This window comes from Canis lupus, chromosome 37, assembly GCF_011100685.1.
Source record: "Canis lupus familiaris isolate Mischka breed German Shepherd chromosome 37, alternate assembly UU_Cfam_GSD_1.0, whole genome shotgun sequence".
In the NCBI taxonomy this organism is placed as follows: domain Eukaryota; kingdom Metazoa; phylum Chordata; class Mammalia; order Carnivora; family Canidae; genus Canis; species Canis lupus.
In genome coordinates, this window is record NC_049258.1 from 3,507,284 (window position 1) to 3,522,124 (window position 14,841).

The 14,841-nt window shown below is 33.5% G+C and overlaps 1 long non-coding RNA gene across 2 annotated transcripts in view; it reads right to left on the bottom strand.

Moving 5' to 3' along the window:
• Positions 1-14,841, bottom strand: part of LOC106558316 — a 185,633-nt gene that overhangs the window by 16,812 nt on the left and 153,980 nt on the right. For both annotated transcript variants that reach the window (XR_005384944.1, XR_005384943.1), the window contains exon 3: positions 11,846-11,956. This is a non-coding gene — a long non-coding RNA (uncharacterized LOC106558316). The remainder of the gene's footprint in view (positions 1-11,845; positions 11,957-14,841) is intronic.

Here is a 14,841-nt window from a genome sequence, read left to right on the forward strand (position 1 = left end):
TGATGAGCAAGATATAAGGCAATATTTATGAAGGATTTAGAGCAGAGCCCAAACCATAGTTAGGGTTCTGGGTTATATAAGTTGTATTTTTAACACTGAGAGCAAGATTACATATCTACATATACTAATGTATGTGCCAAACATACACATCAAAATTAGATCTGCTCTAATTCATAAATTGGAATGTATCTGGCTAATTTGTTCATTTGTTTGTTTGTTTTTTCCTGAAAGTAAATATCAGAAGAATTTGAATTTCAGTGCCTGAAATATCCTGATGTATATGTCTTGGAGACTCTTTCTATATTTCCATTATCACCAAAAGAGTAACGGAAAAAATTATATTATGAGATAAGCCAAAGTTACTGTAATCTTAAAGTAGCACAGAAAACACAAAAAGTCCTGCAGACGAATATATGAGACAAAAAGGAGTGAGAATTAGTCACACCCCTGCTTTGCCATGTTGGTAGGAGGCAAGGTCAAGATGACTATATCTATTTTGAATATCATATATCAATACTCTATATGCATATACATTATACACGTATCACATTGTATATATATATATATATGTATGATACCGAATATACCCTTAAAATATGAAACTTTTCATCACCGTTTTAAAAATTCTCTGCTACCAAACCACTTGCTTTATATTACATGCTTCCATAATCCAGATAGAAGTAGCTCTGTGCTTGTAGCCCACATTTCAAGCCCTACTGCTAACACTCCTAATTCTTGCAAAATCTTACTCTAGATCTCACTGGTATAAGGGGAATTAAATACTGCCCCTGCTTTAGAGACCAAAGTCTGGCTTTGAACTATTAGGACTACTTATGGGCTTTAAGTATGATATGATATATAGATCTCTATTAATTTTAGTTCTTTTGCACCATATTTTAAGAAATCAGAGCCAAGGGCTACATAATTCTTTTTTAGTTTTGATTTTCAGATCAGAATTTTTGACAGTGTCTCCCAGCTTTTGCCTGACACATAGCTAAAAAACGTCTGCAAACTTTAAAATTGATCTATAATGCTGAACAAGTTTTACACAATATAGAATATCTACGTTTCTGTGTCTCCTGTTGTATGGATACTAGAGCTCCATATATATGTATACTATCCTCCATATAGTGTGTGTGTGTGTGTGTGTATGTCTCTAACAATGTCTTTGTGTTTATTCCTCTAGCAGAGTTACTGACAAATTGTACTATGTAATACATACAAAGTTACAGTAATAATGCTGTGACCTAATCATATACACTATTGTTTACAAATTAACCCTGTAACTTGGGAGATAGGAAGGACACATGTGATAATTCCCAGTTAAGGGGTGTTTAGAAGGCTCAGATGGTTAAGGGTCTGCCTTTGGCTCAAGTCATGATCCTGGGGTCCTCAGGCTCCCTGCTCGGTGGGAAGCCTGCCTCTCCCCCTTTCTTTTCCCTCCACTGCTTGTGCTCACACTCTCTCTTGCAGACACTTTCTCTCAAATAAACAGACAAACAAACTCCCAGTTACATAGAAATAAAGCTAAATTGACATATTCACAGATTTGTAAATATCATACTTCTTATTTACAGAGTTGGAACGCAAAAGAATTCTCTCGATGTGAATTTACGTAAACATCCAATCTATATCTATCAGTCAGGGCTCAGTGTAAAGAACAAACATTCCTCTAGCTCTTAAGAAGTGAAAGAGTTTTATCTATTTAGAAATGAGAGATTATCAAAGCCCCTTGACCATGAAAGTCATCTTTACCAGGAGGACAGGGATTTTCTCTCTCTGTTTCCTCAGTTTCCAGAACATGGAATAGTGCTTGGCAAACAGGAAGTACTCACCAAAAATTTGTTAAATGAATGAATGTGTAGCTAGCTATAAGACACCTAATACTATCTGCTAACTGAAGAACCTGCTTAACGTCAACTGTGAGAGTTGCTGGATGGACATTATCTGACTTCATGCAAAAAATGTTTAAGGCGGTTATTATTAGCAACCAAAGCACAGATAATTTAAATGATTCTAAGACAACTTGGTTAGAAAATGAAGGTCTAAATGAAGCCAAAAGTCTTTCTATTTGCCAGTGTTTCTTGCTGACTCTAAATTAGCTTTTTTATATATATATTTACACATCAGAGGATTTTACTTTTTAGGGTAGCTTTAGGTTTAGAGAAAAATTGAGTAGAAAGTAAAGGGAACTCCCATTATTGTCTCAGCATCTCCTCTTCTAGTTTCTCCTATTATTAACATCTTGCATTGGTGTGATACCTTTGTTAGAATTAATAAGCCAATATTTATACATTATCATTAACTAAGGCCCATAGTTGACATTAGGGCTTGCACTTTGTGTGGTACGATGTATGGATTTGGACAAATGTAGAATGCCATGTGTGGACAATTGCAGTATCATACAGAATAGTTCCACTGCCCTAAAGTTTTCCTGTGCTCCACCTATTTATCCGCCTTTCCTGTACCCCCAATTCCTAGCAACTAATTGTGTTTTTAGTGTCTCCATAGTGAAATTAATTTTTTCTAGCAATTCAGTTACTGCTCTTTATTTTATTAAATTCAGAAGTAATTGGGGGTCCCTGGGTGACTCAGTGGTTTAGTGCCTGCCTTCAGCCCAGGGTGTGATCCTAGAGTCCCAGGATCGAATCCCACATCAGGCTCCCTGCATGGAGCCTGCTTCTCCCTCTACCTGTGTCTCTGCCTCTGTGTGTGTGTGTGTGTCTCTCATGAATAAATAAATAAAATATTAAAAAAATAAATAAATAGAATAAATTCAAAAGTAATCATTTAAGGAAATGCACTGTTACATTATACCTTGGAATGTCTAGAAAATATTAAAAGCACTTTTTTCTGTATGTGACCCAAGTTTTCACAAAGTTCATGTTGAAGATAAAAAAGATAATGTAAATACATATGAATTCTCTTAAAATATAGCATGAAAAGTCTTAGCAAGTATATCATGAATAAAAAGGTTAATTAATTCGAAGATCATTATCATTCATGATTCCTGGTAGACTGGGAGAAGGTCTTTTGGGTGATGAATATTCTACAATGGAGAATGCACAATATGGCAACTGTGTAACTGTGAAGGCTTAATGGGATCATAATTTATATACACCGTAAAGAAAGAAGGCATAAATACTGGAACAAATTGAATATTCTTATGAAGAAATAGCTAGCAAATGATCTGAACAACTTTAAGCTTATTTTTGGCCTGTATACTTTGTGCAAAACATAACTCATGAAACTAAAATTAAGGGAGAATTAGCCACCAGAGAAAGTAGTAAAATAATAAAAAAGAAATTAACCCAGCATAGTCAATATATGCTCTGTTCTCTATCAGCAAGAACATAAAATAAGTGGCATTTAAAAAGTAATTTACTTCTTTAAAAAAAATTCTGCAGTTTTACATGACAACATATTGTAGGTTATGCTGCAGTAAAGAGTGCATCATAATGTTTATAACTCTGTAGGGTAAAATATAAAAATACTTTATTCTCAGCAATCTAAAAGTGACCATATTCTATAAGTGTTATGTTTGTAAATTGACAATAATCCTTAAGTAAAACACTCCAATGTTTAAGTGTATAATAAACTTGCACTCCCATTTGCTAGTATTCACTTGTTCCTCAACTATAGCATCTAAGTTAAAAATACTTTCAATGCAAATTAAGTAAGAGTTGTTTGCTTTGTTAGACAAAATTTAAAGAAATAATACACGGGAGATTCTATAATCTCTTCTTCAATAATAATAATAAAGTAGACAATATTATAGCAGTATGCAGTTAAAATTTAGCTATCTTTTCTCATTAAACCCTGTTCTACAAAGATTACCCCATGTAATTCTATGGCAAAATCAAAATCCATAGTATACCCCAATTGTAGTATTTACAATTTAAATTCACATCTATTCTTTACGGTTTAAAGAAAAGTTTCCAATGAAACTATTGACAGATGTATGAATATCTGACTTACTCTTAATAGTTTCATGTAAGTAAAGTGTTATCTCCTGGGAGAAACAAGTGCCAGGATGTGAAGAATCAAACTGCTACAACCGCAGATTTCTCTATCTCCATCACACAGTATATTTTGGAACTTCTTTAGTGCTTTAGGGGCATTAACTAATAATTCCACTCAATAGCTGAAGTTCTTAACCCTTTTAACACAACTAAAAGAAAGGGCAAGCTGGCACTGTAAATCAACAGAAGGCCAGGCTAGGAGTATTTGATGTCAGTGATATGATTTAGATGACTAGACTTGGTTTTTCCAAAATGATGTCCCCAACGGGGTTACTTACTGATGGACTCTCAAGGAAAGGGCCAGGCAGTGGAGGTGGGAGAAACCCCAAAGAAAGAGTTGACTTAGTCACTAGAAATAATGCATCATTTCTCAGTAACATTTCATCATTTCATCTGCTCTATGATCACTAAAAACGGTTGGAAATTGGGAGGTATTGGGAGGTACACTCCAGAGTTTATCTAGTCATGTAAAGTTAGTTTAATGTGCCTGGGGAAAATGACCTATTTTTTTTTACTGGATGTAACACTTAGTAATTGCTTCTGACACTGGTCAAAGAGACACTTGTGATCATCTAGGCTTTGATACTTAACAAAATATGAAGAAGTTCACAATCATTATCACTCTGTTGTAGGATCTTAGGTTGCCTTGATTTAATGGTCCCTAATCATTTCTTTGAGACTCCAAAAGATAAATAATTTATATTGGAAAAACTATTTTGGCTCTTACCCCACATTTTGTATAGTCACATCTATTCTTAATGTCTACCAAGTTTAGGAACATTTTCAGTGTGTAGGAGTTTTGCCAAAGGAACCAACTTGTAGGATTCAATCTCTGTCCGTCTTCTCCTCTTATGCTTGAATGGATCAGACATAACAAGCATAACAAGAATAACATTAATTTTATTCTCTCATATTCTATTTTTCTGACATTTTTCCTGTGTCTTAGATTGTACCTAAATACGTGCTTTAATGGTTGAAAATAGTTGCTCTAAAATTGCACCACTTACATATAATTATGGTTCCATCCTTTATGACATGGTTAATCTTGGGAAAATTAACTCAATTCTCTGGGTCCCTCATGAATGAGATAAAGAAGTTCATTTCTTGTGCTGATTAAGTAAGGTTTTATATATAGATTGTTTAGAGTTGTGGGTTTTTTCTTTTAGTTTAAGTTTTTAAATTTAAATTCCAGTTATTTAACATACAGTTAGAACAGTGTTTAACATGTAGTAAGCCCTCAATAAATATTAGCTAATATTACTAATTCTATTATAATTTTAATTAATTTGATCTTATTAAGTCAGTATTTTCCATATTTCTTTTGTTGAGATTTTGATACATTTTTACAAAATAATCACATTTCATGCCTAAGTAAAACTCCAGTTTGGAAAATGAAAGAACTAGTTTCTAGTTTTGCTTCTAACCCACTACTTTACCATGAAGAGATCATTTTAACTTCTCTAGTTTATTATTCTGCAAATATGTAAAGATAAACTATGTTTTTCATAAGTCCTTTTAAGTCTAAAATTCTACCAGTCAAAGGCATTTATTTGGGTTATAACTGACCAGAGGTTTGAATATCTCCAACTAAATTTCTTACTCTGAAATAATCTACATGTCAACTATTTCAGTTGCATTACAATATGTTGTCTTACTGACTTTTAAAGTCATTTCAATGTTTGAATATAATACGGGTGAAACTTTTTAAACATCAGAGATTCTGTATATTGTCTTGGGTACTAGTCTACATATAGATATATTCAAGACAATATCCTGGGTTAATACAACCTCCTCAAAAAATCTTTGGCATTCAACATCTAAATTGCTAAAAATACAATTCATTAGTGACATAATTTTTCTGGGGATATTTTTTATTTTGGAGAGATTATAAAGCATAACTGGTAAATAATGCAGGTAACCAAGCACATAAAATTGTCTAAACATAATATGTTCTGACAAATAGGTAATACTCTGTGCGTATGTGTGTGTAGTTTACATATGACTCTAAGAGCAATTTCTGAAGGTTTTTCAGGAAAAAAAAAGGGGGGGAGGTATGATTAATTACAGCGACAATGAATTTAACCTGTGAAAGTTTGCAATGTTAAAAAGCAAGAATGAAATCAACTCTCTGAATGAGAGAATGAATCTCATCCCTTGTTTTTATCTGTATTGTGGAGCATAGTATGAACTCAATAAATGAGTGAAAGTATGATAACAGATTTGTTTTACATTGATGATTTTATGAACCTATTTCCACATGAAAGAAAAATAATAATATCTACTTAATACATGTGATTGATTTATTGAATCAGTTATATCTTATGGTATGTATTATTTATCTCTATCTGATTATTTCATACTTATAGTAAAAAACTTTTGGGGTGAGAAATTCCTTCATGGGTCTCTCAAGCTCCTACATATTTTACTTGACAAGTCTTTTAGCTGGCATACTTCTTAGTATGGAAGTAAATAATTTCCATCAAGTAATCTTGAAGAATAAGATAATCTTTGCCTCTGGAACAAAGAACAAGCTTGCTTCCTAAATGGTGGATTCATAACTCTTGATGTTTCTCACCTGCAATACAAACCCTACCTTCCTTTGGGCCCATACTGCTTCAACCCTGGGCAACTTTCAGGTGACCAAATCAATGCAAACGTAGATTTACCTGTTTACTTGCTGTGCTCTGAATATTAATCTTTTGTCTCTGAATCAGAGCCTTTTTCTCCTGACATCATCTATAAAATATTAATAGGTTAATGTAATGGCTTGTAAGTAGGCTTAATTCAAGACCTGACACATGTGATGTTTTTGAGGACTTTTTTCCTGTAAAACTTTGAAGTGATATTTTACTATCTAATGCTGTTATCTATGATACAATGTTTAATTAAATGTATGGATCTTATTAAATTTATTTTAAAAACATAATAAATAATAAAAGTATAGGATTATAACAATTATTATACAGCTTTAGAGTAAAATATGCTTTATTAATTCTAAATTGGTATCTGCAGTTTTATGATGGATTTTAGGAGACTAAAGAGTGAAGGTTAAAAGTACATTTTGTGATAAGGACATTCTCCACATGATGTCTAATGATAAAGATGTAAATATTTGTACTTTTAGCCTCAGGCTCTGTCTTTATGACTGTGAATTATCTAGTCCATTTAATAAAATAAATTAATTAATCTGTCTCATATCTTGTTTTATTAGCCCTACAATGAAAGTTTTAAAACCATGTCAAGATTAATAAAACTCTTTTAGAGATAAGAGTATAAGAAATATCAAGACATAAAAAACAAAATTAAATATATCTGCAATAGGAAAATTTGCAATTTTCAGAATAGTTTAAAACATCCACCCCACCATCCAGATGTTTTGCTTCCCAAATTTCAAAAATATGCTGTTTCAAGGCTACAATTCTTGAAATTTAAGAGAAACATTCTATTGAAAGGACCCAGAGATTGACCTCATTTGTATCTGAAGCCTATTGTTATTGGGTGGTGAGAGATGGGTCCAGCTACCACAATAGATTCTGACAGGTTGAAAAGATGTTCTCTAAATAACTGTGTCTATATAGTGGCTTGTTTCTTTTTCTCCAAGCAAGGAAAGGATAATCTAGATAGCAATTACATACTATATAAATCTTTTTCTTACAAATACAATTGATATCGATTTGTTTGGAGGAAACATTTTAATTCCATTTTGAGCAACACACAATCTCCTTCCAATATCATGTTATATCATCATGTTCTTTTATATTCCAATTATTCTGCTTCTCAGAGTATTCTATTAAAATCCTTTCTGATCATGAAAATATGCATTGGTAATGTTGTAAACGCTATTTAGAGACTCATCAATCATGGTATTGAATAATAATAGGTTTATCATATTCCCCTGTGAAGTGCCATTTTCAAGCATAAATTCATTAAAAATATTAGCTTAAATTTCATTTTACAGAAGAATGTCAAACCATTTGTTAATTAAGGACCACTTAAAATAAACTAAATAAGCACAAAGTGCCTCAGGCTGATGAAGGTACATAAACATGATGACATGAAAAGAAAGAGCTAAAAGCATTTATCTATGACAGGAATTTGAAGCTACCTGGAGAGTGCACTTCTATTAACTTAAGAAACAAATCATCAGTAATGATGTTAGGCTGCATAAAAAACACTTCAGGTTGTCCCTAAAAAAGGCTGTTTTTCTTTAATTAAGATGTCTACAGTTTACAATATTGTGATATTGACTAATACATTTGCCTCTTCTCCAAACTCTATTTATCCAATTCTGCATTCATAGTCTTTTAATTACTCTAAATTAGAAGTAATATGTACAAAGGGAAATAGTTTCCAGTGTTGGAAAAATATATACAACTTAAAATGTTCTTTATTATGAGGATTTTTTTTATTTGTTTTGACTTCACAGCATATATCCACTTTCCCTCTAGCATGAATATCTAACATTTCCTTAGTCCTACATGTTCAGTTGTGTGATTCAGATAAGACTTATTATATACCCAACTCCAGGCACGATGTGGCTGTCACTGCTGGCTATGAACATATTACTCTACTTTGTTACTCCCATTAGAGTAATATTTGAGGGGTATGTTATAGGAATTAAAGTTTATAGAGTCATCACAAACCAATTACATTCCCAGTAGTTTTTTCTTTTTTCTCCATTTATTCATGTATGTATGTATGTATGTATGTAAGTAAATTAGTTTTATGGCCAAGGTGGGGCTTGAACTCATGATCCTAAGATCAAGAGTCATATACTCTACTGACTGAGCCTCCCAGGCACCCCTCCTTTTTTTTTAATAGATTTCAACAAGTGATTATGTTCTGAGGAAAAGCAAATAAATAAGAGAGACAACATAAAGATAGACAACTCATACTCCTGGAGTTCAAGACCTAAAATAAAGCCAGGGTTGTCAACATGGTATAGTATTGATGAATGTATAGCCATGGACTGTACATTGCAAACCTTTATAAAGTATCACATATATGATCAATTTATTTGATATAAATATGCCAAGAAACCCAATGGAATAAATACATTGTGGTCAGCTAATAGTAATGGAACAATTGAGTATCATGTATAATCAAATGAGCCTCAAACTTATACATTGTGCTACATTAAAAGAATTACTAAAAGTGGATCATCAACCAAAATGCAAAACTTCAAATATAAACATTCTACAAGAAAACAATGAAGAGATTCACTGTGACTTTGAGTTAGACAAATATTTTTTATTAGGACACAAAAGTGTAATACACTAAAATATTTATAAATTGAACTTCATCAAAATAAACACTTTTACCTTTCCAAAGTCACTATAAAGAAATCAAAAAGTCACAAAAAAAAAACTATTTTCAAATACTTGTCAGGTAAAGTATTTATATGCAGAATATGTAAAAACTCGAAGCTTGATACTAATATTTTGATTTTTGTCATGGCTAGTTCATATTGGACTGTTCATTTCAGCACTTCTGTGATGTCAAGCTAACATAGGACTAAATGTCAAGTGGTAGAGGAGATGAAGCCACCCACAAATTTGAGCAAACTTCAAAGGTTGTTGGAATCAGGGAAAAGTCTATTGAAGGGAGGTCTTTGGTTCCTAACAATTCTAAAGATCTTATGGAAAAATTCAAAGTTTACAGATGCCCATTAGGCAGGAGAAACAGGCAGGACCGAGGAAGTGGGCTTTGGGAGCAGATGGTCTGCAGCACGGACAACTGGGCTGGAGACCCCTTTTCCATCCATCCATGGGATGAGGCTGCTTTCCTCAGACAAGGATACAATATTTACAAATGGCAGATGCTTTTTAAAGATACTTGATCAAAGAATATATATAAATGGGGAATAAACAAATCAAAAATGCTCATCATTATTCGTAACTAGAGAAATTAAAACTACAATGAGATACCATGACACACATTATAGAATAACTGGAAAAAAATAAGAGGCAATTTGAAAATATCAGTTAAGGAACAACATAAACTCTCATAGTTGATACTGGGAATTTTATAGTAACTTTAGAAAAACAGTTTGGTAGTTTCTTAAAAATGTAAACATTCCCTAAATGTATGACTCAGAAGTCTCAAATATCTTAGATATTTGACCAAAATAATGAAATATATGTCCTCAAAAACATCAGTCCATGAATAGAAACTTTATTCATAATCTTCAAGGCTGAAACAACCTGTATGTCCTACAGTAAATATATAGAGAAACTGTAGGTCATCCATATTAGGGGATACTAGTTAGCAATATAAATAGGTATACTACTGACACACAATCAAGTGGTTAACAACCAAATGCATTATGATGTGTAAGAGAAGCAGGATCAAAAGGATTATGCTCTACTGTTCTATTTATATACACTTGGAACAGGTAAAACCATAGGGACAGAAAACAGATCACTAATTGCAAGAGAACATAATGGGAGAAGGTTTGAATGCAAAGGGCACAAGGGAAATTTTTTCATTTATGGAAATAATCTAAGCAATGATTGTGGTTGCAATATGACTTTTTTGTTGTTAGAATGCAGTGAACTACACACTAAAAATTTGACATTTACTCTATTTTAATTTGAACACAATAAACCTGACTTCTGAAAAAGGGCATGCTCTGGACTACAGAATGAATAGGAGACCATTGTCCCAGAAGATATCTGAGTTTAGTGCAAAGGCACATGGCTATAAACACACTATTGAGCTTAAAATGTGGTAAATGCCACAATAAAAATATAAGAGCTATTTAGAAGAGGGAGCAATTAAATTTGCTTGGAGAAACAAGGTGAAAATCTTTAAGACAGGAAAAGGGACTTAGAAATTTTTCCAAGAGGAAGAAATAAAAAAAGTAGCATTGGAAGAGGGAATAGGATTTACAAAAAACAGCAAACCCTAGAAGATAGGTTTAAATAATATTGAAAAGTTCAGAGCAAATTGTGCACAATCAGAAGTGGCAGTAGAGATGGTCGACAACAGGTATTTGGTAATAAAATTTCAAAAAGCATTTTTGATTCTAACCTTATCTTGTACCTGCTTACTGTTGCCCACTATCCTCCACAGAAAATGTCCTTCCATAAGTTCACAGAAACTGTTTTTTAACATATTTTTTACGTGCTGCTCCTATATCTGCAGCACTGTGTCCTCTAAACGGTGCAAAGCTAGATCCTTCTCATTTCCTATTTCAGCCAAAATATCACTTCCTCAGAGAAATTCCTTTTTATAGAGGTGAGATCACATGGCTCTGTTTATTCTGTGTTTTAGTAACTCATTTGGCTCCTTTCATAATATTTGCCAAATTGGGTAATATCTCATCTGATTGCTTACACTTTTTGTTTTTTTTTTCCCTCACTAGAATGTACATTAAAACATGAAGTATGATGGTTTTGTTCATTGTTTTAGCCCTAGTGCCTTGAAAATAAAGCAGTTAAAGTTCAATCAATATTTAAAAAGAAGGAAGGAAAGAAGGAAAGAGAGGAGAGAATGAAGCGGGAGGAAGACAGGGAAGGAGAAAGTGTAGAAGGAAAGAACAGAGGAAGGAAAAAGTGAGGGAAGAAAGGATATACAGAACTTCTGAAATAGGGCAGCCCTGGGTTTGAATTCTGCTACTAATTATCTGTTAACTAAATTGAAACAATCGTGTCCCTCATCTATGCAATGGGGATAATAATGCACCTATTTGATTTTATTGCAAGTATTAAATAAACTAACACAAGCAAAAAGCTTTCCATGCTGTACCTTTAATAATTTATACTGAAAACTATTTTACTGAAAGGAAAACTATATTAGAATTACTTGGCCACGAAACTTACCAGTTAAGTACACAGTCCCTGGAGTTAGGCTGTGTGGCTTCAAATTCAACTTATTTCATGTAACTTCTATGTGATTGAAGGCTAATGTCCCCATCTTCATGGAATTTATACCTAGAAGGAGAGAAAAAAATTAAACGTATAAATCACCAATCAATCAAATAATATATTTGCAGGGGGGAAATTCCTCCAGTAAATAAAATTAATTCACTATGGGGACTTTCTTGTTCCAGGAAAATTGTGGACTAGGCAATTCTCAAACTCTCTTGCTAGAAGTAATTAGAAATAAAGCTGAATTAAAAATAAATAAAGAAGAATAATTAATTTGGCTGCCTTCCCAAGAAAAATGGAAAACTCTGAAGTATAAGGAAAAAAAAGGGGGAGGGGACGGATTTGCTCAAATAAGCAGAGAAGTAGACAGATAAACCAATATGGTACTAGCCCTAGGGCGATTATTATACCAGTGTTTGGGATCTAATATCTTCAAAGATGGTACAAAAAGTCTCTGGTTCATATCACTAGATGAGTTTGAAATGAAACTCTTTTTTAAGTCATAGTCTTACAATCCCATTGTAAATGATCCCTACTGCCTAGACCTGTATCTCTAGATCCCTTTTTTCCTGAAATTTTAGGAAAAGGCACTTCCAAAACCCAGCAGTCCTTCCTGAGTGGTGGGGAATTAGCCATCCCTGGGATCAGCCTCAATCAATAGAGACTGACTAGGCATACCTATCTACGTATACAGCCTCCATCTCCATCGATTCATGTGGGATAACCCTGCTGCTTAGAGTTTGGGTGATACCAGTTCTTTGCAGAATTAAGTTCCATTGGCCCATAATTGATAATGCATTCTTGTATTGGCTGTATTTTCTGCAGTGGTCACATTACTTTCACTTGAATCCCAGTCTCAGTGTCTTCTGGGAAAGCAGAAACTATGAAAGCTGGAAGAGACAAATTAATAACTTTTTTCCTTTTTAATTTTTTCTTTCTCTCTTTCTTTCTTTCTTCTTCTTCTTCTTTTTTCTTTCTTTCTTTCTTTCTTTCTTTCTTTCTTTCTTTCTTTCTTTCTTTCTTTCTTTCCTTCTTTCTTTCTTTCTGGGTTCTATTTGTTTTATCAAAATTTGCCATAGAGGTTTCAAAAAGCTGGACTCAGCCCTGGCTAATTTCTATAGTAAGGATCTCATAAAAGTATGCCAAAGGAAAATATTCATTTTATTCAGTTAAAAGAAAAAAATGTGTATTTTGAGCCCCACCTTGTAATTTTCAGGCAACTAAATCCTTTCTGGCAGCAAAAGATATTTTCACTTGCTTTTCCCTCTTTAAAATGTCCCTGTGGGGATCCCTGGATGGCGCAGCGGTTTGGCGCCTGCCTTTGGCCCAGGGCGCGATCCTGGAGACCCGGGATCGAATCCCACGTCGGGCTTGTGCATGGAGCCTGCTTCTCCCTCTGCCTATGTCTCTGCCTCTCTCTCTCTCTCTCTCTCTGACTAACATAAAAAAATTAAAATAAAATAAAATAAAATAAAATGTCCCTGTGGAGCTTTTTGCAGTACCGGGCAAAAATATTTATTTGCTGAATTTATATACTATTCACCTAGGGCGAGTATTCTTTGCAGTGGAGGTAGAGTGTTTCAGTTTGCATTGTTCTTCTCCACCTGCTGTAAATATCTCTGTGCACTCTGTTCAGTGTATTGCTTGAAAATGCTTCAGATATCTCGGGAATAATGTTGCTGAAGAAAAACATAAACAGTCTAGAAACGATGTGAATTTTAACTGTGTTCTGAGGAGATACACTATGTAAAATACGTAGGCTAGAGTCCATGTGATGTACATCATGCCAGATGCAGCACCCCAGCTAAGGTTCTACCATGACCGAATAATTACCTTAGTTCAATGACAACTTGTTTCCATTCTTCAAACAGCCCTGACAAATGCTGAAGACCACTATAGAAAATATTTAACCTTCTCTGAAATAGAGGCCACCCTTTCAACTCAGATATTGCATTTGGCACCTAAATGCACGATTATTTCACTTCAGCAGGCACTTAGGCATGAAAATGGGTATGTGCTTTAGCTAAATGTCAACAGGGGAACTCGAACGTGCAATTTTTGTATACCTTTTTGAGGCCAGGTTTTGAAAATTTCAGCCTGAATCTATTGACAAGTTGTGAAGTTTTCCATATATATATATATATATATATATATATATATATATATATATATATATAATGCAGTGATTTGATCAGGTCAAAAATATCTTTGAACATTGTGAAATTTTATTGAGACAACTCCTAAAGGACTGGCACAGGGGAAACACATGAACGTTAAAATTAAACACTCATTCCAATAGTGAGAAATCTATTTGAAGAACAGATTTATGACTTGACACAGACTAAATTGATTGTAAATTACTGCACATTGTGCCATTTTATTTTCCCATAATTTTACATTGTATAATTCGGGTCTCTTTATAGTCCCAGGTTCCAAGGTAATAAAACATCAGAGCTATTTTCTCATCCTTTCATTTACTCATTTAAAAAAATGTATAGTACAATTCTTACAAACTGGACTGTATTCATGTTAGAATTCCTAGGGGGAGATTAAGTGCCCTTTTTCATAATAATGTTGATGATGATGGTGATGATGATGATGACGATGATATTAATAATGCCTTTTTGGCTGCCAGAAGTCATACAGCATTCTAGTTGAATAATGGTGTGTGCTTTTTCAGCCAAATGTGAAGTTCCTTTGAGTATTGCAAATGGCACTTCAAATGAGAAATCCAATACATTTGCTGCTGTTTAAATAACTTCAACTTTTTTCCCTATCAATCCAGCAAAGTTGTTACTGGATCTATGTTGGAGTTAAAACAGGCTTGAAAAAATTACAGCTTTTCTGAGTCCTTGGATAAATTATGTTTTTGATCCTTGTCTCATATCTATACTATAAAGAAAAATAGGTTCATTTATTATTTTTATATCACAACTTCTCCATCCTGC